The 26,246-nt window shown below is 40.6% G+C and overlaps 1 protein-coding gene across 1 annotated transcript in view; it reads left to right on the plus strand.

The window, feature by feature from the left end:
• The window catches only part of XK (X-linked Kx blood group antigen, Kell and VPS13A binding protein), a 52,364-nt gene that overhangs the window by 11,638 nt on the left and 14,480 nt on the right, over positions 1-26,246 (plus strand). The gene's annotated exons all lie outside the window — the stretch shown is intronic.

Below are 26,246 nucleotides of genomic sequence, written 5' to 3' on the forward strand. Positions count from 1 at the left end.
ATGAGGAGAAGTCAAATGAAGGAAAAGCAAGAAAGGGCATCCCAGCATTTCACACTTTATCCCAGAGGCAAGAGGAAGCCATTCATGATTTTTAAACAACACAGTATCATGATCAGATTTAGTTTTAGAAGCTGATTACTCTGGAAAATGGATTGGAAGGGGTGAGGGGAGAAACAAGGAGGCCAGGAAGTGGGCTGCTACAGTGGTCAAGTTGAGAATGATAATGGCGTGGGCTGGAACAGGAGAAATGAGTTATTGGAGCCATATTAATGATGTAGAAGTGGAACAAGGTGATGATTGATTGAATGGGAAGGTGAGGCAGAGAGAGATGTCAAAAATGGTTCCCAGGTTCCTGACATATATTATTTCGTTATATCCTGCCTCATTACAAAACAAGGACTTGAGACAGGGCTTTTTAGCTAGTTCTGTGATACTCTCTGTGGAAGATACCCTTCTGTCCTCTCTTGTGGACACTGGTAAATTAAATAGTAATATTATATAAACCTACCATCTGCAATTCAAGCAGTTCTTGTGATTACTAAATATTACTGGACTTATTTTTGAATGTATCCCATTGTAAACACAATTATAAATCTCATTCTCAGATGAAACACCTAACCTATGATCATTTATTTGAGAGAGGAACAGAGTTAGCAGTGGCTGAATACATGTTTTAAGATGTATAAGTATATAAATTCTGTCCCAAGTGATAGACTCAAAAGTACACACAATTCTTATAAACACTCTACGTGCTGTGTTAGGTTAAAAAAGGAGTTGTCACATCAAGTGAAGAATAAATCTAATCGCTCTCCTAGCCATGTCAACATCTGGCATTTTCTCCTGTTCATCATATGCTGAAGGGCCACCGTCTGCTGCCTCTTGGCCTGTCATAAAGGACTGATCAGAGGCTGCACAGCTGGCTTGAACTGTGGCATCAGTGGACCTGGGTTCACCATCCCAGTTCCCCACTTTCTGGCTACATGATCTTGGACATTCATCTATTTCCTGTGGGCAGCAGCTTCCTCACCTGTAAAACGGGGATAATCAGCGTTCCTCCATCTTGGGATTTTCCCAAAGACTAAGTCACCGTGTGCCTGTAAACCGCGGCTTAACACAGAGCCTGGCACAGGGCACGCCCTTAACAGATGGCTGCCTGTGTCTCCCTCCCCGTGTACCAGATGCTCAGACAGGTTTCCCCAAGGTGCTGCCAGGCCTGGTTCTCCCGTGACTGCTGGATGCTTGGGCCTCTGGCTGTGAAAACCCCGGCCTGCCAAAGCTCGAAGCTCGTGGGGGGACAAGAGTGAGAGTGCCTCCTGTGCAGGGGGAAAGCCAGGGCTGCATCCGGGAACCAGACAGCCCTCGCCCTGTCTGCTCCCCTCTGCCCGGTGACTCACCGTCTCTGCTTCCTTGTACCATCTAATAAAGCTTGGAGCTGACTGAGCCTTTGCCAACTTCACAGCATTATCTAGAGTAACAATGTCGGGTGTGCTTAGAGCTCAGTGGAGTAGGTGCTTGTTTAATCCAGGAAACTTTTCTTGACACCTGGTGCTCATTCAGCCAAACATTTACAGAAGCCTCATTGCCAAGATGTCCACCGCACAAATTTGTGATTCGTTAGAAGAGCCGTGAAGGCCTCCTGGCCTCCGCCAAGCCCCCCTCTTGCTCTTCTGCTCACATGAGTGGCTAGCAGGCCTCTCCCCAGCGACTGCAGGTGGAGAGTCACCTTCAGCTGGTCACATCATGGCACCAACAGTGCCACCCCGTCCCTGAAGTGGAGCCTCTTGGTGTCCAGGGCATGGTTCCTCATCTTCCAGTGACCTTCAGCCAACAGGGAGATGCCTCCAGGGTGGGTGGTGCCAGGGAATCGATCATGATACTCAAATCCTGCCATGTTGGTTAAATAGCATTTGATTAGGAAAAGCTGTTTACTTTGGCTTCTGGCCGTGGCTTGTTTTAGCACAAAGCATAGTCTCCTGGATGCCTGACCAGAAGTCACAGAACTAGAAAAAAAATTTCACAATTTGTACGGAAACACAAAAGACCCCAAATAGCCAAAGCAATCTTGAGAACGAAAAACGGAGCTGGAGGAATCAGACTCCCTGACTTCAGACTATACTACAAAGCTACAGTAATCAAGACAGTATGGTACTGGCACAAAAACAGAAAGATAGATCAATGGAACAGGATAGAAAGCCCAGAGATAAACCCACGCACATATGATCACCTTATCTTTGATAAAGGAGGCAGGAATGTACAGTAGAGGAAGGACAGCCTCTTCAATAAGTGGTGCTGGGAAAACTGGACAGGTACATGTAAAAGTATGAGATTAGATCACTCCCTAACACCATACACAAAAATAAGCTCAAAATGGATTAAAGACGTAAATGTAAGGCCAGAAACTATCAAACTCTTAGAGGAAAACATAGGCAGAACACTCTATGACATAAATCACAGCAAGCTCCTTTTTGACCCACCTCCTAGAGAAATGGAAATAAAAACAAAAATAAACAAATGGGACCTAATGAAAGTTCAAAGCTTTTGCACAGCAAAGGAAACCATAAACAAGAGCAAAAGACAACCCTCAGAATGGGAGAAAATATTTGCAACTGAAGCAACTGACAAAGGATTAATCTCCAAAATTTATAAGCAGCTCATGCAGCTCAATAACAAAAAAACAAACAACCCAATCCAAAAATGGCAGAAGACCTAAATAGACATTTCTCCAAAGAAGATATCCAGATTGCCAACAAACACGTGAAAGAATGCTCAACATCATTAATCATTAGAGAAATGCAACTCAAAACTACAATGAGATATCATCTCACACCAGTCAGAATGGCCATCATCAAAAAATCTAGAAACAGTAAATGCTGGAGAGGGTGTGGAGAAAAGGGAACACTCTTGCACTGCTGGTGGGAATGTGAATTGGTACAGCCATTATGGAGAACAGTATGGAGGTTCCTTAAAAAACTACAAATAGAACTCCCATATGACCCAGCAATCCCACTACTGGACCTATACCCTGAGAAAACCATAATTCAAAAAGAGTCATGTACCAAAATGTTCATTGCAGCTCTATTTACAATAGCCCAGAGATGGAAATAACCTAAGTGTCCATCATCGGATGAATGGATAAAGAAGATGTGGCACATATATACAATGGAATATTACTCAGCCATAAAAAGAAATGAAATTGAGCTATTTGTAATGAGATGGATAGACCTAGAGTCTGTCATACAGAGTGAAGTAAGTCAGAAAGAGAAAGACAAATACCATATGTTAACACATATATATGGAATTTAAGAAAAAAAAATGACATGAGGAACCTAGGGGTAAGACAGGAATAAAGACACAGACCTACTAGAGAATGGACTTGAGGATATGGGGAGAGGGAAGGGTAAGCTGTGACAAAGCGAGAGAGAGGCATGGACATATATACACTACCAAACGTAAGGTAGATAGCTAGTGGGAAGCAGCCGCATAGCACAGGGAGATCAGCTTGGTGCTTTGTGACCGCCTGGAGGGGTGGAATAGGGAGGGTGGGAGGGAGGGAGATGCAAGAGGGAAGAGATATGGGAACATATGTATATGTATAACTGATTTACTTTGCTATAAAGCAGAAAGTAACACACCATTGCAAAGCAATTATACTCCAATAAAGATGTGGAAAAAAAAAAAAAGTCACACCAGAGGAATTCCTTAAGGGCCAGAGAAGTCATAGTAGGTGGGTAAGCCACATCAGATTAGCAGGTGTGTGTGCTCGGGGGTCCCCTTACAGTCCATGCCGTAGTCAGCAGTAGTGGTCCCCGGGACACCTGCAGGGAGCCAGGCTTCCTGAGCTCTTTTACACTCTCTGTTTGATGTCCGAGTTTGGAGGTTGAGCTTTACTGACCTCGTGTTGGCAAACCTTCTGCAGAGTCACCTGGACATGGGAGAATCAGGCAGAGTTATACCACCATCCCTTTAGGAATCGTGCTTCAGCTGTGCCTGTGGCTTTAACAGGAGACATGGGGCCCCCGGCCAGCACGTCATCAGTCTAACTGCGCCCCCTGCCAAATCCCCTCCTACACGGGACCGGGAATCGTCCACGCAGGGGAGGAGGGCAGGCAGAGGGTGAGAACCACTGCCCCTGGGAAAGCATGAGGCAACCAGGTTTAGGCTTTTTGTACATTTTGAAGAGGTGGGAAGGGGGATGGTGAAGAGGGATTTATTCTAATGCGAGCCCTGCAGAGAGAACACCAGTGACGACCAGTGCCCTGTTGGGAGTGGGAAAACTAAAACCGGAGTGAGTAGGGACAGATGCTGGGGAGGGTGTGGCTGCCAAACGAGGTCTGTGATCAAAAGCAGTGTCAGGGCCGGCCAGGGTCAGACACCAGACACGGGTCAACACACGGGAAAACATCACGTGTGGGACGGCATGAGCCCCCGAGTCGAGCCTGGAAAGATCTTGGAGAGTAACGTCGGTTTGCTGTTGGCATGAACACGAGGCCTGGGACCTAGGCTGGCCTCCCACTGAAGACAACCTCTGAGAAGAGAGGTGTTTTGAAGGCCCAGGCTCCCCTGGTCCCCGAGTCTGACAGGTCCTGCAGTCATGTGGCTCTGACTCTTTAGAACAGGACTTTGGGGCCCCAAATTAGAATTTTAAAATGAGGGACCTTCTAGTAACCTCTAATACATCCTTTCCTAAAGCATAAGCTGCACAGTGGCAGCTTACAGACCTAATCTGGATGGCATTTGTTAGTCCTACACAGACGTCTTGAAAGAAAATTCATAAGCTGCTGACATTTAAAATCACAGACTTTTTCCCTGAATATCTGGATTTCTGGCTTCTCTCGTGAAATCAAAATGTCTGGGTGTCCCTGTGGTTGCAGTGAACTGGAGATACGAGATGCTCTCCCATTAAGGTCAGGCCTCTGGTCTGCCACTTGTCTCTTTTGGATTTCATGTCTCACCCACTTCACTCACTTCTAGTAACTGTCTGGCCACTACAGAGACTTGAACTTGTTACTCACACCACAGATTAATTCTCAGTTCACAGTATTCAGAAGGATCAATTTTCTCATTTGATGATGTATTATAGTACAGGGCTTCTCAAACTGCCTTTAGTGTAGGGCCAGTATTATCTGTTCTTTTTGTTCTAATTCCTTATGAACTGATAGGAGGTCCTATTATGCATGACTGATACACAGCTCACATTTGACTCATCACTGGAGTACCACATCTCCAGGACTGGTGTAGACCCTATTCACTGGATGAGCCCACTCCCTTAAATATTGGGGTGAAGCCAGATTGCTGTGTTCCTAAATGCTGACTCTCAATTTCCATTTTTGGAGCTGGCCAGTAACAAACAGTTCCTTGACCAGTACCAGTCCGCAATCCACAGTTCAAACAGATTGAGATAATGAATTTATTTTATTTTATTCTTTTAGGGGTATGGTTTTAAATCTAAGGAACTTCATTTTGTATCGTTTAGTATTTCTCTACAGTTCTTCGTGAACACGGAAGATTGGTTTCTCTGATATTTAGGGTTGTAGAATCGCGGTGGGGAAAATCTGTCTGAACTTCTGTTAAAGCAAAATCTACTAAAGGAAACCAATTTGCAGCAGAGAGACAGGTTAGATAATGCGGCTGTGAGATACTTGGGTTCTGAGATGTAGGATGAGAAGAATTCACCAACTGGACTGTGGAAGAGAGTCTTCATGGCACAAAAGTGCAAAATAGTGAAAGAAGATGGGGGGAAACTGTGTTCTGGTCTCCCGTAAGTGTAGTTTACTTGGGGCACGTCAGCTTCCATGGCTATAAGATGAGGAGGTTGGACTGAATTATCTCAAAGATCTGCTCGAGGTGTACAGTTACCAGTCTGTGATCTTTTCCTAAGGAAAGTTCTCTACTGAAAGTGGGGCACAGAGGACAGGGATTGGTTTTAGGGTCTCCATTTTACAGCTGAGGCCACTTTGGCCCAGAGATGCCGATCAGCTCTCCCAAGGTCACGTGGCAAGTGGGTCCACAGTAGGGACGAGAGCCCAGCCCTGCTGCCTGTTGTTGAGCCTCCTCTGCTGTATCCTGAGAAATGGGTGGTCTTGACATAGAAAGGGTTTAATGGTCTCCCCTGGGGAAAAGAAGCCAAACTCTTCAGTGTAGAGGTGTCAAGGTGTCCTGGGTTTCTAGGAAAACATTCTCAACAATTCACTCTCAAAACTTCCACTTGTGTTTTATTTGGAGGCCAGACAGATTAGGATCAAAGGGCTGATTTTATAGTACAGGTCTTCAGACTTTGTATACCTAGGCCTTGTTCCATTGGACAGTGTGAGAGCCGTGTGATGAATCCATTTCCTTCTCAATTAAGGTGTTCTTGAAATTCTGACTCTGTCCACTGACGTGGTCTCAAAGGGGATTATGTGATGACGTCAGAAGCCTGTGCTCAACAGCCTTTTCTTGAAGTACCAGAGTTACTGTCGTTTTCCACAGAGTTCTGAGACCATCCTGCTTTGTTGAAGACAAGAGTTCTGTCCTGTAGCTGATTGTAGGGCCTTCAGGGTAGCCTCAGAGTTAGTAAAAATGTATCTGGAGATAGCAGAGACTTTAAATGTCTGGGGGTCACTTATGACTTGTGATAATTTTCACAGGTGAGAAGTCTGGTACGAATGCATAATGAAAATGGTACAGTTGAAGAGGAAAAATTTTGTAACATGCAAAATAGGATAATAAAGCCAATCCAAAAAAAAAGAGGTATAGGGAAAATATCTATAAATGTAATGATTAAGCCTGTCTCCAATGAAGTCTAAAGTAGATTTTAAACATCTTTATGTTAATAAAACTCCATAGAAGGGTTTGATGTGCCTCCTCATTTTAAAAGCACTGGTCTAGGGCTTCCCTGGTGGCGCAGTGGTTGAGAGTCCATCTGCGAATGCAGGGGACACGGGTTCGTGCCCCGGTCCAGGAAGATCCCACATGCCACGGAGCGGCTGGGCCCGTGAGCCATGGCCACTGAGCCTGCGCGTCCGGAGCCTGTGCTCCGCAACGGGAGAGGCCACAACAGTGAGAGGCCCGTGTACCGAAAAAAAAAATATATATATATATATATGTGTATATATATATATATATATATGTGTATATATATATATATATGTGTATATATATATATATATATATATATGTGTGTGTATAAAAGCACTGGTCTAGAAATTGTTAGTAAAATTTAAGAAGAAAGGTGTGCCCGACTATTTTTTTAATTTACTTAAATATGACCAAAAACACTATAATTTTTTTACCTAACATCGTCAGGGAAGGCACCAGCAGGGCTCTGATAATTAGAAACATATAATGGACAGTAAGGGTGCTGACAAATATCCAAGAACGTCACTTACAACATAAAACTTCTGAAATATTGATATTAATAATATTTCCCTATTCACATTTAATCTAGGGAAGGCTAATACCTCTTTTGATTTGACTTTTTTTCATGCAACTAATCAATACTAACATAGGAAATGAAGCCAATTATTTCTAACACCTCTCTTTTTATAAGGTGAAGGAACAAATCTTTTTTACTTTCTGGGGGCCTCTGGGAAATCTCAGACAGTTTTAAATCCAAAAGATGTTGTGAAGTTTCATTTCACTTTTCATTTTGGATTCAGTGTTGGAAGGCAAAATTGAAAAATTTCCAGGAGGTTTGAGAATTAAGATAAGATCGTGGGTATCTGAGTACATGAATGATTATAGCTTGGTTATTTATTAAATAAAGTGACAATATAGCATTTAATTAAATACAAAAAAATCATTAGCACAATGGTAAATGCAGAACTTCTATTGTTTCTTTTACTTTAAAGAGAATAATCAAGGGCATGATAAAGTCATAGCAAAGCGTTATTGTGGTGAGATATCGAATCTCTGCTATTTGGACAGATTACGTAGAAGGTGAGGTCGACGGCTGGTTAATGACCCCAAAGATATTTAGTTTCTAATCCCCAGAACCTGTGAACTTTATATGGCCAAAAGGACTATCCAGATAAAGAGATTGACGTGAAGAGTATTGTAGATTAGCCAGGTGGGCCCTTAATGTAATGACAAGTGTCCTTAGAGAGGCAGGAGGTGATTTGATTACAGAATGAGATGATAATGTGAGGACTGGAGCGAGTTGCTACACTGCTGACTTTGAAGATGAAGGAAGGAGCCACTAGCCAAGGAATGCAAGGTATACAGCTCTAGAAGCTGGAAAGTCAAGGAAATGGATTCTTCTCTAGGGCCTCTGGAGGGAGCATGGCCTTAATGACACCTTGATTTTAACCCAGAGAAACTGAGTTGAGACTTCTGGCCTCCAAAACTGTAAAAGAATAAATGTGTGTTGTTTTAAGCCATCAAGTTTGTGGTAATTTGTTACAGCAGCCATAGGAAACTAATACAGGTGCAGAGTAACCTCTTATTAGGAGCAGACCAATACTCCAAAAAACTTTCTCATTTTCACAGAGAGCAAATAAATTCTAGGTTTGCTTCAATGTAATATTTCATTTTAAAGGACCCACAATCTCTTTTTGACAATCTTACAAGTAAACCCATCAAAACTGAGGCAGATTTGGCAAACTTTTAACACAGATAGGTGTTACTTTTCAGATTCTCTTTCCACAGACTTACAGCTTTCTGTATTCATTCAGGTTTTTTTCTTCACCATTCTTCCTCTTTTCCATTCTGGAACAAGTCATTTTACTTCAGGACAGAAACATTCCCTTTTTTGCCCCTAATTTTAAAAGTGTCTCATTATCTTCAGACTCCTAGTAGAGACTCATTCTTGTAGAGTCTCATTTACATAAATTAAGTATAACTTTTAAGCACTCACTTGTATTTCATGGCGCAAACTAGGGGGTTGATCGCTGTAAATTTCTGTCATTTTAGTAGAACTCATGAATACATTCAACCCAGCTTTATTCAGCCACGCAATTCCTTTCTATAGTTTCACATCATGGCAGAAATGAACATATTCATTTACAAACCCAAAGATATAGCCTCTTTGTAGAATATATAAATAAGAAGCAAAAGTATATAAACTCAAATTATACTTAGTAATCAGTGTTTTAGTATCCTTTCTTAGACATTTTCTAGGCATCCATTGAATTTCTATAAATTATCTCATAATATCAGTCCAGAGACTTCAGCTATCTAAAGACTTTGGAAATGCTCTTCAAGGGGACGTACTACAAAATCTCATTACTGTGGAAAATACTGGTTTGTCAGAACAATGACTCGATTTGCTTAAACATAAATTGACTTTTTTTCATAATCTTAGACCTTCAGTAGGAGTAATTCTAGCTCATTTGATCATAAACCTATACAAATTTAAGAAAAATGTACCCAAGAGGCTTAAAAATGTATGCTTGTATTATACTTAACACTGATGAATCAGAGAGGACCTAGGTGTCATTAAACCCAAAATATTATACTAGTCGTCATTGTCAAAGATTTACATAAATTATGTAAATTTGAACTATTAAAGTATTCTAAAATCTAGCACATTTAAAATACTAGTAGTTCAATTTTTTTTTAATTTATTTTCTTATTAGTCATCCATTTTATACACATCAGTGTATACATGTCAATCCCAATCTCCCAATGCATCCCACCACCACCCCACTGCCACTTTCCACCCTTGGTGTCCATACATTTGTTCTCTGCATCTATGTCTATTTCTGCCCTGCAAACCGGTTCATCTGTACCATTTTTCTAGGTTCCACATATATGAGTTAATATACGATACTTGTTTTTCTCTTTCTGACTTACTTCACTCTATATGACAGTCTCTAGATGCATCCACGTTCAGTGTTTGTATTTTAGGAAATTTTAGTTATATTCAATTTATATAAGCAATTGTTTATTTAGATATGCCAATCAGAACAGAGGTCCTTTAAATTAAGAGACTTTATAATCTAATGTATTAATACTATCCAAAGGTAGGAAAATGTTACATACTCACACAAAGATGAAGAAATTTCTGAATTACAGACACATAGACATACAGCCACAGAGAAATAGCTTCAGTTCTACAATTTCAGTCACAGATCAAGAGTAAACACAAACAGAAAATCTCCCCAGTCCAGATTTCAAAGAGCTGTTTTCTTCCCAAAGGGCATGAAATTTTAAATTGATATGAACTAACAAACGGACTGAGAAATAAATCTGACAAACCAGATTCTCTGTTGCCTCACACCTAGCAGAGACCTGAATCGTATGGACCTGAATCTCTCTAAACCATGAACCCATTTAGAGAGGGCTCCAGATGGTCAGACCCTCAAACCAAATCCCCATCCATTTCTGCCAACGATGTGGAATAACTTAATGGCCATAAATGAAAGAAAACAAAACCGAAACACGACATTAGTAGAGAGGCAATTTAAAGTTAGAGGAACACAGAGTCAACACAGTTCTGTCCGTGCTCTCGCTTCACCCAGGAGAGCCAAGAAAAGACACGACTGGGCTTTAACTGCATACAAGGCACACTTCTCCGTGAACAGTGTTTACCTGGCTCTGACAGGTGAATCTATTGAGTATCTCATTGTGAGCTCCAGAGCGGTTAAAAGATATTTTTCAAAAAGGATGAAATCTTGTCGCTCATATAGATATGGACACATTAAAGATTTTATTACTCATGAGGGAATGGACAGATGCTAAAACCAGTTCAAAAGGGAACAAAGGAATGTTGAGTAGGAATATTGAAAAAAGTGTGTAATTGGAAATAAGACTGGTTTTATTACATTGTGAGAGGGAAGACAATTGAACCTCTACTGGATAATGCATTTTGCGTGTGTATCTGTGACCTGACAGCCTGGATCTTGGAGCTGGCAAGCAACAAGGCCCATGACCACCACAGGAGGTGGTCTCCCTCCTGTGGTGGTCCGGTATATATGGTCCTTTGTGGATCCCCAGTGGGAATGAGGCCCATTTGCCACAGTGGTAACCAGCTTTAATAGTGTATGTAGTATTTATGAGCCTGGCTTCCTTCCCTCCTTCACTCTGTTTCCTAGGCTCCCCTCCCAGATGAACTGCCTGCATCCAAATGTTTGTCTCAGGCTCTGCCATTAGTGTAGTCATCTGAGTGGAGGTGGTCATTTGAGTCACAGCAGGCCCAGCACGTGCAGCTGTGGAAAAGGCAGCTAAGTTCCTCCAGGGTACACGTTGTGATGGAGGCTGCAAAAGAATAGAGGAGCAAGAATAGAGAGGTTTGCGTAACAGATTGAATGAAGTTGGGCACCAAGGATTCTTAGCTGGATGAGGGAAAATAGAGGGTTCGTTTGATTTGAGGGCTTGATAAGGATATTAAAAAATTACGGTAGTTCTTAGACAAGTGAGTTGAATGTGTAGAAGTTGGTAGTTGGCATAGGGTGTTTCAATTAGTGCTTTCAGACGTGCTTCTTGCATCTTGGATTTCTAGGAAAGCACTCTTAAAAACTCATCCCTACTATTTCATTTCTCCTGTATTTGAGGGAAGGCTGAATAGGCTAGGAGTCAGAAGTCTAAATTTATAATACAGTTCTTTTAACTTTGGTAACATGACACAATTGCCTTCTTTTACTCAGTTTACTGCTCCAAGATATACCTTGGCCAGACACATTGTTTAGCTTCAGAAAAAAACATCTAATGTGTTGCCTGTTTCCAGAACCAATTGCAGTTTATGAACTAATCTAAAGATAATAGCTTTAGGGCTTCCCTGGTGGCACAGTGGTTAAGAATCTGCCTGCCAATTCAGGGGACACGGGTTCTAGCCCTGGTCTGGGAAGATCCCACATGCCGCAGAGTAGTTAAGCCCGTGCACCACAACTACTAAGCCTGTGCTCTAGAGCCCACGAGCCACACTGCTGAGCCCTCAAGCCACAACTACTGAGCCCACAAGCCACAACTACTGAAGTCCGCACGCCTAGAGCCCGTGCTCTGCAACAAGAGAAGCCACCACAATGAGAAGCCCACACACCGCAACGAAGACTAGCCCCCGCTCGCTGCAACTAGAGAAAGCCCACGTGCAGCAATGAAGACCCAATGCAGCCAAAAATAAATAAATTTTTTTAATTAAAAAATAATAGCTTTAATTCATACATTCTCAGAGGCCCATTGAGAGAGAAGTTGAAGGATAGCTCTGTGTGTGTGTGTGTGTGTGTGTGTGTGTACACGTGCACAAGCATGTGTGTTGCTCTACATGTTATAAGCTTATAAACTTCTGCCACAACATCTCAGTTTTTTGCATGTGTGTACACATATGCAGAAACATACACAAAATATAAAACTTCAAAAATAGTCAGAAACGAAATGTCAATTAGTTGTTGTCTTAGGATACAGAGGTTATGGGTTATTTTTTTCTGCTTTCCATTTATCTGTGTTTTTCATGTTTCCACAATGAATGTTTGTTAGTTTTTGTTGGGGGCAGGGAGGATGGTCAGGCATGAGCTACTGGGGCTAGCCGAGGGTCTCTGTCTTACTGATTTCTGCATGCTTAGTTTGACACATACAGGTTCTCAATGTATGGTCAGTGAATGGTGAAAAATAACAAGCAGGGCAATTATATTGATCTCATTTTTATAGATGAAAAAACAGGGTATCATTTAAGATATCACAGTTGCAAGTGATAGAAGACCCAACTAAAAGGGACTTAAAAAAATGATTGCCTTGTATAATAAATTCAGAGGCAGAGTGAACCCACGATCGGCTCATTTATCAGCACAGCAGTATCATCAAGGACCTAGGCATTTTCTATCTTTGTGTCTTTCTCCCCTCATGATTGCAAGAAGACTGTGTATCTTTTATATATTGCTGCGTAACAAACCACCAGAAACCTTGGTGCCTTAAATTAAAAATAGTCATTTCTTTTGCCCACAGATTTGTAATTTGGACAAGTCTTGTCAGGGTCAGCTTACCTCTGCTCCATGTGGCATCAGCTGGAGCATCTTGACTGGGGGCTGGAGAATCTATTGATACTTCCAAGATGGCTTACTCACATGGCTGACAGTTTGGTACTGTGTTTCCTCCTGGTTGCTTAGCTGGTTCTTTTCTATGTGGGCCTCTCCTTAGTTTCGTCATAGCATGGCAGCTAGGTCTTAAGAGTAAGTGTCCCAAGAGAGATGAAGTGGAAGTTTTGTTTCTTAATAACGTTGGCCCAGAAACTGGCAGTCGTTTTTGCCATATTCTATCATTCAAGCAGTCAAAAGAGCTCAGATTCAAGAAGAGGAGACATAACTCTACTTCTTGATGGGAGGAATAGTAAAGAATTTGGGGAGCCATGTTTTAAAATACCTACAGGTCTTTATAGGCCTAGACATCATATGCAGGTATGACCAAGTCAGGAAGAAGAGGGAGGTTTCTTCCTGTATACTTCTTCTTAGTGGGGATGAATACCTTTTCCTTCAGCATAATTCTACTCAGGTTCCATTGGCCAGACATGGGTCACAGGTGCATGCTAAACTGATCCCCAGACACAGGGATAGAAAGTAGAATGCAGAGGCCTCTAAGGTATAGATAGGGCCCAGAATGGATAGATCGACTTCATCCAATTAACCCAGTGAATACACCATGCAAGTATCATTTTTTCTATTTGTGACACACAAAAAAATAGGAGACTGGTCTTACACAAATCTTGATTTACTCCAGGGGCTGAACCTTGTATCATCTTTTTTTTGAACACATGGGAGGGTTAGCATGTAATCACAATTAGAGTTCTGCCTTCAAGGGAGAGTGGAAAAAGGATACCAATTAAGTGGAAGGCCCATAGTATCTGCAATACCAAGGTTCAAGAAGTTTAAGGGCCCAACTTAAAGCTGAGACCCAAACCCAGGTTTTTGGATGCTTGACCCACAGCTAGTTCTTTTAACCAACACTGCTTTGCACAGGGTTGTAGAATGTTAAGAGGTAGAAGGGATCTAAGAGGTCATCATGTCTGACTTTGCACTCTCTGTAGAAATCCCTTCCTTAGTGTCCCTCAAAGTTGGTCCACCAGCCTCTCTCTTCTTGATTATGTTCAATAGTAGAGCTCTCAGTACTCAAAATTCACTGTTCCATTGACAAAACACTCTTGTTAGAATGTTCTTCCTTGTATAGTAAGTTAAATGAGACTTTTCCACCAAAAAATGATATCAGTCCTAGGTGCTGGATACACCACATTCAGAAAAAAATGCCACTAAGAATTGGCCAGATTCCTTTTTTCAGGATTTTCCAAGAGTGACAAACCAGCCCTACCAGGGTCAACCCCCTGCATCCCCACTCTCAGATTCTATAAGGAAATACCTGGGGGAAGGGGTGAGAGAATAGGGGTTTCTGTAATATGCTATCTATGGTAGAGCCCACTCCCTGCCCTCCTAGAAGCCACCTAAAGTGAGATTCCAAGATGGAGGATGCTCACCACATGGGTAGCCAAGCACTTGACTCCCCGCCTTCTAAGCTGGGAGCCCTCAGGTCCAACCCACGGCTGGTTCCCTCAGAAATAGCTTGTTGTGGGTACCCTGGAGTTTAGGAGCATTCATGATCATAGAGATTGAGGCCTGCTTCTCATTTGTAGGTTTCTGAAGGAGGGAGACTTGAGTGACTAGCCTGGGTGAGGAGAGACTATGGTGCCATGTGCCTGGAAAGGGGACGAGAAGTCTCCACTGTATCAGCTAGCTACCCAAGACTTAGTGGTTTAAACAATAAGCATTTATTGTTGCTCAATAGTCTACAGATCAACTGGGCAGTTCTGGTCTGGGTCCGGCTAGGCTGATCTTGACTGAGCTTACCTATGAGTTCACACTCAGCCTGTGGGTCAGTTGGGAATAACTGGTCTAGGATGGCTGCACTTGGAATGGCTCTCTTCCAAGTGATTACTTCCTGTGCAGGCTGGCCTGGTGGTGGCAGGGCTCTGAGAGAGTCAAAGCGTGCAATGCAAAGCCTCTTGTGGTCTAGGCTCAGAATTGGGACTCTGTCACTTCTTCCACATTCTATTTCCACAAAGCACAGTTGAGAGGAGATTGGGGGAGAAAATTAAATCCCTTTCGTGATAGTACCCCACCAAGGTGACACTACTAAGTAGAGCATTTTCACTTATATTATATGGAAATTAGCCTCCTTTAGTCTTCAACCTGTTGGTTAGACCTGATTTTTCCCTGCTAAAGCACCACTAACACAACTACTTCCCCTTACCATATGGCAGATCTCCAAATATGCACATACTCACAACTGTCCTGTCTTCTTTTTCTTTTCCGATCTCCAGACCCTCCAGTCATTTCTCTAATGGCATGCTTGGTAGCCACCAAGGTCGCTGTACTTGAGATACAATCTGACTTGTCACTTTTTTCTTAACACGTGGCATTCATAATTGCATGTGACATTGCAGACTTATTTTGATAAGCTTATAGCAGTGGGACTATGTTTTATTTTATTTTATTTTTGCTTTAATCTGAACTCTGTGATTTTATTTATGTGCCCAAATGTAGCTTTTGGAAGAACTGAATCACACAGTTGGTTTATATTGATCGATGGTCCTATAAATTCTCCCAGTTCTTTTTTCATACTGAGAGCAGCTAAATCAAGATTTACCCATCCTGTACCTGCTCAGTATAGTTTTACATATATAAAGGTAGGGCTTGATATTTTTTCTTGTTATATTTCCTTTTCTTGGATTCAAGCCCAGGATATCAGCCTGTTCAGATAATTTTGAATCATGATTCTCTTGTCTTCCTAGTTTTATGCCAACTATAAGTTTATGTCTTCATGCAGTAGTTAACAAGAAAGTGAGACTAGGACAGTCCCAAAACCACAGCCCTGCGGACGCCTTGACAATTGCCCTTCAGCCTGAAAGGACGTAGTGAAGCGTATGAGAGCAGATTGCACATCCAGTTGCAAATGCATCTCCACTGCACTCATATTAGCGTATGCATTTTCTCTGACTCATTCACAAGGACATCATGAGAGGGCTTTTTTTGGTTTATTGGGCTTTTTCTGGAGGCCTTGCTGAAAACCACACACGATATCTATAATATCTCTTCACTTATTAACTGCAGATGTTTTCTTTGTACATTAATGAAATGTTAAAGCATGTAGACAGGAATGAAGAATAATATAACAAACACCCATATACCTACTTGCTTGCTTTATCGAATATTCACATGACATGTTTGCTTCAGAATTATCTTTTTTTTTCTTTAAGAAACAAAACATTACTAGTACAGCTGGGCCAACCCGTGACCCTTCCTTGTCATGATTTCAGAGTTTATCATTCTCATGCATGATTTATAACTTAACTACATATGCACCGTCTCTATGAGTAATATATATTGGTTTCGTAGGTCTTAAACTTGCTCATACTGCAGCTATCATTATGTAATTTGCATTTTTTGCTCAACATAATATTTTAAGAACTATACATGCTGATGAATGTAGTGCTAGTTCATTCTTTTTGTGGCTAAGTATTCTATTGCAGGCAACAATTTTCTAAAAGGGATTGATAAAAAATATTTTCGATTTTGCAGGCCGTCTATGGTCTGTGTCACAGTCTTCTTTGTTTTTGTTTTTACAACCCTTTAACAATGTGTAAAACACTGTTAGCTCTTGGACTGTACAAAAATAGGTCTTAGTTTGCCAACCCCTGTTCTACCATCTGACTCTAACACTATTTCTCCATCCTCCTTTTGATATATATGGCTTTTTACGTCTCAGGTTCTCCTTTTATAAAGCAGAATGATTGTCTTGCCTGCTTCCTCAGGAGGGTAGGAAGATAAGGCAGATGATGGATATGAAAGTGCTTTGAAATGTTTTTTTTTTAAAGGCTGTTTTATTCCTTCCCTCTCTTCTCACTTCCCTTTTCTTTCTTTTTCCTTCCTCCTCCTTCCTTTTTGCTGGCCTATGTAGGCTCTCAATTGAATTTCCATGAAGAAATATGGGAGCTCATTGAGAAATCTAGGTGGCAGAGACACACGGGAAGACACTATCAGGCAATGGGGGATTGGGGAGGCCTGAGCCCAAAGTGTATAATGTTACGTTCTTGCTGGCAGTTTCTCTGCAGCTCTGGGGCATCCGTGGCTGGGAAATTCAGGACGCACTCTCATTCTAGGCAGCCTATTAGTGGAACACAGCTGTTACTTTGTTTAAATGTGCTGGACTAAGGTCTGGGCAGATGGCCTGTTCTGCCACCGAATAGCAGTGTGACCAGTCTCACCTCACAGACCTTTTGCCTCTTCATCTATCACAACTGCATCTGTCAACACGGGTTTCACAGGATTGTTGTGAAAATTAAACATGATGAGCTAAAAATGTTGGTATGTGGTGCAGACCCTTGGTGAAATGCTCATTAGAGGTTAATTTACTATATTACTTATGGAGGTTAATTACTATAATTTATTGTTTACTTACAGAGGGTCCCCTTTGAGGGTCCCTGCACTAGACAGCAAGTCCACAAGGAGTATGTGCCTACTTTTCTCTTTTTTTGTATAGCACTGGTAACTTGAATGGATTTTAATGAAACTTGTAACCTTACAAAAGATGAGTAAGGTGAGCTTGGATTAGGTGTTTCAGCACCTTCTCTGGTCTTGATGCAAAGCAGTGATGAATTAATTTTTCTTTGTAGGAAAGTTTTGCTAATAATTTAATTTCTTTAATGGCTAGACGGCTGTTCAGATTTTTAACCTCATCTTGTGTCACTTTGGTAAGTTTTATTTTCCTACCAATTTCTCCATTTCACCTAAGTTACTGAATTTATTGGCAACAGTTGTTTAGTAATATTCCCGTATATAATTTAATGTCTAGGACTGTAATGCTATTCCCTCATTTGTGGAATTCATAATTCATTCTGTGTCTTTTGTTTCTTGATTAGTCCGTCTAGGAGTTTATCAGTTTTGTTGATCTTTTCAAAGAATCAACCTTCGTATGTCTACTTTTAAAACTATCCCAAAATGGGAACTTTAATTTGAGAAAAATATGCATAAATAATAGCATCCCTCATACCATACTACAAACACCTTTTTTAATGCCTTAAACACATGGTTAATAGTACCTAGCCTGGTGTCAGGCATGTGGACATACTAAAGGCTTTTTTAAAAAGTTGAACCGAATTCACATTTTCATTTCTCAGATGTGACGTACTCGATCCTTCCACATCCTCTGCAGTTAAAGATCGCCTTACCCTTAGGTTGGCTAAGGGCTGCAGATTTGCCCATGGACAAGGGGAACACATGGAAAGGGTCAGACTGGCTCTCACAGCTATATTATGATATGGGTAGTAGTCATTGGTGTTGCTGGCCTTTCATTATTAAGGCTGATTCTGCAGTTTTTTCGCATTTAAGAGCCTGAGAAAGAAGATTTAGATAGCCAACCTTTGTATTTCCAGAGATAAGTAGTTTTTAATGCTTGCTTCAGGTCGGAAGCTATTTCTGGTATTTCTAATTGTGCCTCAAGAGACCAAAAAGTAATTTGGGCTCAGTGGATAGAATGAAATTGAATTTTCTCTAGGGAAGATAATGTTAAACATAAATTGAAAGCATCTTATAACAAGGTTATTACAATGGTATATGTTCACTATGTTGAGGAAAAAGTAAGACAATAAAATTCATGACCTTAGACCTTCTGAGAATTGGCTACTTAAGGACATGCAGTTGTTATCATTTGCTTCTGTAAACATTTTCTGAGTTGTTCTTTTGTATGTGGACCAGGATCCAAATGACAAGGTTAATTAAAGGAAGTGTGTGTGTGTGTGTGTGTGTGTGTGTGTGTGTGTGTGTGTAAAGTGATGAATACCTAGAAAGAATCTAGAAAACTTGCTTATTAATCTTTGATTTCAAAGTTTTCTTATTCATCTTTAAGCCTTTTAGAAGTACATTTGAATTATTTTAGTGAATGCTTAGTAAAAAGGATGATAATACGTTGAGCAGAGAGTTGGTTATCCAATTTCTTCTCTTTCAAAGTAAGTGACTGGCAGAACAAATGTGTCAAATGTGCCATGAAACTCAGTTAAACAATCCAAAGGGAATGGAGATTTCTGGGCATTTGATTTTCTGGTAAACATAGGCCATCCAAAAGTATATTTTGCTTGTGTGTTTTTCAGCCTTATATTTGTTATCTGTATACCTTTCTTTGGAGAAGAGCCCATAAATATTAGAAACATTCTTCAATGATTGAGGTGTACCATTTGGAACATGTTTGTAGCATATAGTTTGGTAAATGAGGAAGCTGTGTAACACTGGCTTGAATACAATGTTTTTTAAAATTTAATAATAAGTCCTTGTTATCAATTAACTTATTCAACAATATCTATTGAAGACCCACTGTGTGCCAGGCCCTGTACTTGGTACCAGGCATCAGTGAATAAAACAAAATTTCTGTTTGTATTGAGCTTGTATTCTGTTAGGGATATGAATATTTCTCTTTTACTTAAAAGTAGAGCATTGGTTAATTGGAAATTTGGTTAAATATGGGCAAATTGAAGTTTGTGATTATTTTAAATTTTAGTTTCTAGATGTGGCACATATATACAATGGAATATTACTCAGCCATAAAAAGAAACGAAATTGAGTTATTTGTAGTGAGGTGGATGGACCTGGAGTCTGTCATACAGAGTGAAGTAAGTCAGAAAGAGAAAAACAAATACCCTATGGTAACACATATATATGGAATCTAAGAGAAAAAAAAAAAAGGTCATGAAGAACCTAGGGGCAAGACGGGAATAAAGACACAGACCTAGGAGAGAATGGACTTGAGGATATGGGGAGGGGGAAGGGTAAGCTGTGACAAAGTGAGAGAGTGGCATGGACATATATACACTACCAAACGTAAGGTAGATAGCTAGTGGGGAGCAGCCGCATAGCACAGGGAGATCAGCTCGGTTCTTTGTGACCACCTAGAGGGGTGGGATAGGGAGGGTGGGAGGGAGGGAGACGCAAGAGGGTAGAGATATGGGAACATATGTATATGTGGAGCTGATTCATTTTGTTATAACACACCATTGTAAAGCAATTATACTCCAGTAAAGATGTTTAAAAAAAGAAATAAATAAAATAAAATAAATTTCAGTTTCTAAAAATTTTACTTGCATGTGTCCAAAATCATCAAACTGTACACATTAAATATGTACAGTTATTTGTATGTAAATTATAGCTCAATTAAGCAGTAAAATAATTTACTGTAGTTTGTTTTCTTCTTACCCTAAGGTTGATTTAGGTATATTGTGTTGACTGCTCCAGTATGAAAGTTTCTCAGACTTCTACTCCTTGTTAGATGTCTGTGATTTGGATCCCACACTGCTCTCATCTACCTGTATACCCAGATGAATTTATTTGACTCTTACAAATCCAAGAACGATGTGATATATATATATATATATATATATATATATATATATATATAGTTGAATATTAACTGTTTATTTAATTTTTTCTATACCAAAGAGCATTTTCAGCTATACTCAGTGTAGTATACATAACTGCTATAGCAGTCTAAACAGTGGTCTATATGATTGTGTAATGGTGGATGTCAGTGTGTAAGACAATATGAAGCGTGCAAGACTTGTGGGTGAGTTCATATCCATGGCTCCGAAACCGAACTCACCCCCAAATGCACTGGGGAAAAATGCTTCTGTATACCACCAACACTTTTCATTCAGGCTTGGCTTTTGCCTGGTTATAGGCTCCGATTTTCTTTTCTGGGATCTGTGGCCACAAGCCAGTGGAAGTTACTTAATGCTATTCAGTGGGGAGACACACACTCCTCCCCACCCTGCATGTAAGTGCATTGTCAAGGCTGTGCTTGGGTTCACTGGAGCCTAGCAGTGCTGCTTATGTAGCTTCTCACGTTTACTTCTAGAGCGCATGTTTGAAGAATCTAGCATAGGACCTTCTGATTCCTCACTCATGTCTGTAAAGTAAGTAGGTCCTGGTGGTGCAGCTTAGAATCAGGCGTGTTGAACAGGTACAGTCATACACAGGAGAACTGAGGTCTTCTTTGCAAGTTCCAAGCCATTTATTTATCCATTTTTAAAATTATTTATTTCCTACATTTTTTTAAGTTTTCATGTTGCATATAGCTATGAACGCATATAAAACAAGACTATTAAATAAGAATAGAATAAAGCATTTGAAAAGAGGGAAGGGAAGATAGATTTGGGGAAAAAATTATACTAGAAAAGATTAGTGGAGGTAAGGATGTGTGTGCAAATGTTTGTGAGTGTCTATGGTTCAAGTGTTGGCGAAGGCAGAAAATACAAGAGATTATTTCAGTTGTGGAGGCTCAAGTGGCTGTGCCTGATTATCTACAGAGTTCACTGTACATGAGTGACTGTGTTTTGAGAAGGTTTGCTCTGCCTTGCCAGAGGTAAGAATCTGCAGCAGAATGCAGAACTGTTGCCTTGGGGTTCTGAGTGGTCCTGCTAACTATTTTGCTGTTAGAAAACCTGATAGAGGGTCCCGCACATGGGTCAGGTACTAACTTCCTTTGTTTGGCTATGGAGGACAAGGGTGTTCCTTTCTCTAGCTCAACTCACTGATGCCTCTTCTCTCTGCCTGAGGCAGGATGATAAGAACATTGGGAGGGCAGATAGGGGAGCCTGCCCCTCTTCTTTCTGATCATCGGTTGTGCCTTGGGAGGTGATTCCCAGAAACCAGCTTAATGCAGTGAGGCTTACCAACTCCTAGGTACCTAGACAGCATGATTTCAAGAAGTTTTTATATATAGACTACTCATATAATAGAAAATAGATACTAAATTTGGGCTCAGGTGGAGTAAAGAAGAATTGGGCAACTCCCCAAAATACTCTAGGCAGGGGGTAGGGGGAGATTCTCCAGACTCCTTGAGGCCCTGGACAGATTCAAGGGTAGCAGGCTCCTGCTTCTTGCCTCCCATTGATAAAAGAGGTAAAAAGTAGAGTTAAGACCCCTGCTAGGGGACAGGAATAAAGACGCAGACGTAGAGAATGGACTTGAGGACACGGGGAGGGGGAAGGGTAAGCTGGGACGAAGTGAGAGAGTGGCATGGACTTACATCTACTACCAGACGTAAAACAGATAGCTAGTGGAAAGTAGCTGCATAGCACAGGGAGATCAGCTCGGTGCTTTGTGACCACCTAGAGGGGTGGGATAGGGAGGGTGGGAGGGAGACGCAAGAGGGAGGGGATATGGGGATATATGTATATGTATAGCTGATTCACTTTGTTATAAAGCAGAAACTAGCACACCACTGTAAAGCAATTATACTCCAATAAAGATGTTTAAAAAAAAAAGACCACTGCTAGGGAAATAGGCCTCATTATATTTAATATTTATTTAGCCAGAATTGCCTATTGGTTAAGACCAAGACTCTAGAGCAAGACTGCTTAGGTATGAATTCCAACTCTGCTAGCTGAGTGATTTCTGGGAAATTAGTTAGCATCTTTGTGTTTCTATTTTCTCATCTGCATAATGAGGATAATTACAGTATCTACTTTATAGAATTGTTAGGATTAAGTGATTAGTACCTGTAACGTGCTTACAATAGTCCCTGGCATGAGAAGACTACAGTAATTTTTTTCAGCGTAAGAGAGATGAGCCAGAAGAGATTTTATCACCCAGTTTCCTTAGGTAAGAAATTGAAATGTGTCTGGAAGAAAAATAGCAAAAATCGTTCGGGCTCTTTAGGGATTGTAAACAGTAATAATCACATCACATGTACTGTGATTGACATGCCATAATAATTTGTTCTGACAATTCTGAATACTAAACAGGATATAACTATGTATTGAAAGGAAAGTCCTCAATTTCTGACTAAACATCTGGTAAACTGGCACATGTTCAAGAGGCCTTTTGGTAACAGTAAGGTCTTAGTTGCTAGAAGTTTAAGATGTGTTTTACAGTATTAGGATGTCATCCTGGTTACATCTGTAGAACCAGTTTTGCTATAGTGATTCAAGTAGGTGTTTATAGTATGTTTTGTTTTCTCCATGGCATTTTGCCAGGGTAGGCAAGGAAACTATTCCTGAAATAACTTCATTACAATAATGAAAGTGTAGTCTTTTGCCTTTAAAAAAATTCAATTTAATACAAATATATTGAGTTGCCTAGTAAGTATAGTAGTAATGCACCTATATGTTTTTAGAATTTTTTTTAATTATTTATTTTTGGCTGTGTTGGGTCTTCGTTGCTGTGCATGGGCTTTCTGTAGTTGTGGTGAGCGGGGGCTACCCTTCGTTGCAGTGCGCGGGCTTCTCACTGTGGTGGCTTCTCTTGTTGCAGAGCACTGGCTGTAGGCGCACAGGCTCAGTAGTTGTGGCTCGCAGGCTCTAGAGTGCAGGATCAGTAGTTGTGGTGCATGGGCTTAGTTGCTCCGTGGCATGTGGGATCTTCCCGGACCAGGGCTCGAACCCATGCCCCTGCATTGGCAGGCGGATTCCCTGGCAGTCCAGTGGTTGAGACTCTGTGCTTCCACTGCAGGGGGTGCGAGTTCAATCCCCAGTTGGGGAACTAAGATCCCACATGCCATGCAGCGCAGCCAAAAAAAAAAAAAAGTCTACAAGCAGTAAATGCTGGAGAGAGTGGAGAAAAGGGAACCCTCCTACACAGTTGGTGGGAATGTAAATTGGTGCAGCCACTATGGAAAACAGTATGGAGGTTCCTTACAAAACTGAAAATAGAGCTGTCATGTGATCCAGCGATCCCAATCCTGGGCATACATCCAGAGAAAACTATAATTTGAAAAGATACATGCACCCCAAGTGTTCATCGCATCACTGTTTACAGTAGCCAAGACATGAAAACAACCTAAATCTCCGTCGACAGATGAATGGATAAAGAACACGTGGTACATGTATACAATGGAATATTAGCCATAAAAAGAATGAAATAATACCATTTGCAGCAACATGGATGGACCTAGAGATCATCATACTAAGTGAAGGAAGCCAGACAGAGAAAGACAAATACCATATGATATCACTTATACGTGGAATCTTTAAATATACAGATGAGCTTATTTACAAAACAGAAACAGACTCACAGACTTAGAAACTAAATATATGGTTACCAAAGGGGAAAGGTGGGGGGAGGGATAAATTAGGAAGTTGGGGTTAACATATACCCGCTACTATGTATAAGACAGATAATCAACAAGGACCTACTGTGTAGCACAGGGAATTCTACTCAGTACTCTGTAATAACCTACATGGCAAAAGAATGTGAAAAAGAATAGATGTATGTACATGTATAACTGGTTCACTTTGCTGTACACCTGAAACTAACTCAACATTGCAAATCAACTATTCTCCAATCAAAATTAAATTTAAAAAAGAAAGCTGACTTCTAACATCACAGATTAATTTTTCCTGGTTTTTAAAAAGTTGATATAACTGGAATCAGAGGTCTAGCTTCCTTCATTGAACATTATATTTGTGAGAGTTATCCATGTTGTGACTTGTAGCAGAACTTCGTTCTTTAGCATTGCTGTGTAATGTAATATTCCATTGTATGAATATACCACAATGAATTGACACATTCTTCTCTTGATTAATATTTAGGTTTTTTCCAGATTGGGATTAAAAATAATGCTGCTGAAAATATCCTTGTACGTGCCTTTTAGTATACGTATATATATACAGTTCTGTTACACCTATACTCGGGTAGAATTGCTGGTCACAGGAAATGCCTATGTTTAGCTTTAGTAGAAACTGCAAAAGTCATTATACCACTTTACACTCCCACAAGCAGTGTATAAGAGTTCCAGTTGCCTCACATCCTTGCCAACACTTGGTGTTACTTTCAGTATTACAGTGGGTGTGTGTAGTAGTGTCTCATTTTAGTTTGAATTTGCATTTCCTGATGGCTAATGAGCTTGACTTCCTTTTCGTGTTTTTAGTGACCATTTTGGGGTGTGTGTGTGTGTGTGTGTGTGTGTGTGTGTGTGTGTGTGTCAAGTGACCATGCAAGTCTTTTGGCTGATTATAAAAATTGAGTTGTATTTATCCTTTTGGTCCCTGTTCAGACCTTCCTGTATCTCCATGCTTCCATGTGGGAGCATTTTCATTGGGTCTGAAATGCTACCTTTAGTATTTTCTTTAGAGTAGATCTACTAGTGAAAAATACCCTCATTTTTGTTTTGTCATAAAATGTCTTTCTTTTACCTTCATCTTTGTGTTTGGAGGACTAGGTTAGTGGTTACTTTCCTCCCACTTTGAGGTTACCATCCCTTTGTCTTCTGGCTTCCATTATTTCTGTTGAGATACCAGCTGTTCTTGTTATTGTTGCTCCTTTGAAATTCATCTGATTTTTGGTTGTTCGTTTGTTTCTAACTGCTTTTTAAGGTTTTCACTTTGACTTTGATGTTCAGCAGTTTTAACATTCTTAGTTGAGGTTTTCTTCGTATTTATCCTACTTGGGCTTTAGTTTGATATTTTAGCAGTTTGGGAAAATTCTTAGACTTTATCACTTTAAGTATTGGTTCCGACCCATTCTTTTTCTTCTCTTCTCTCTCTCTCCAACATTTTCACTTTGCCGTAAGTCTCTCATGCTTTTTTGTTTCTCCATTTTCTTCTGACTTGCCTTCTGCTTAGTACTAATAATCTTTATAGCAATTTCTATTCTATTAAACCCATCTGTTGATTTCTTAATGGCCCTTATTGTATTTTTCAGTTCTGGAATTTTCATTTGAGTTTTTAGAATAGTTTCCAGTCTCTGATAAATTCTCTATCTTGTCATAATTTCTTAAACATATTAATTATGAATATTTTTTACATCTTTATTGGAGTATAATTGCTCTACAATGGTGTGTTAGTTTCTGCTGTATAACAAAGTGAATCAGCTATACATACACACACATCCCCATATCTCCTCCCTCTTGTGTCTCCCTCCCACCCTCCCTATCCCACCCCTCTAGGTGGTCACGAAGCACCGAGCTGATCTCCCTGTGCTATGCAGCTGCTTCCCACTAGCTAGCTATTTTACGTTTGGTAGTGTATATATGTCCATGCCACTCTCTCACTTTGTCCCAGCTTACCCTTCCCCCTCCCTGTGTCCTCAAGTCCATTCTCTACACCTGCATCTTTATTCCTGCCCTGCCACTAGGTTCATCAGTACTGTTTTTTTAGATTCCATATATATGCTTTAGCATACGGTATTTGTTTTTCTCTTTCTGACTTACTTCACTCTGTATAACGGACTCTAGGTCCATCCACCTCACTGCAAATAACTCAATTTCATTTCTCTTTATGCCTGAGTAATATCCCAGTGGATATATGTGCCACATCTTCTTTATCCATTCATCTGTCGATGGACACTAAGGTTGTTTCCATGTCCTGG

The sequence above is a fragment of the Grampus griseus genome, assembly GCF_964374135.1.
Source record: "Grampus griseus genome assembly, chromosome: X".
NCBI lineage: Eukaryota > Metazoa > Chordata > Mammalia > Artiodactyla > Delphinidae > Grampus > Grampus griseus.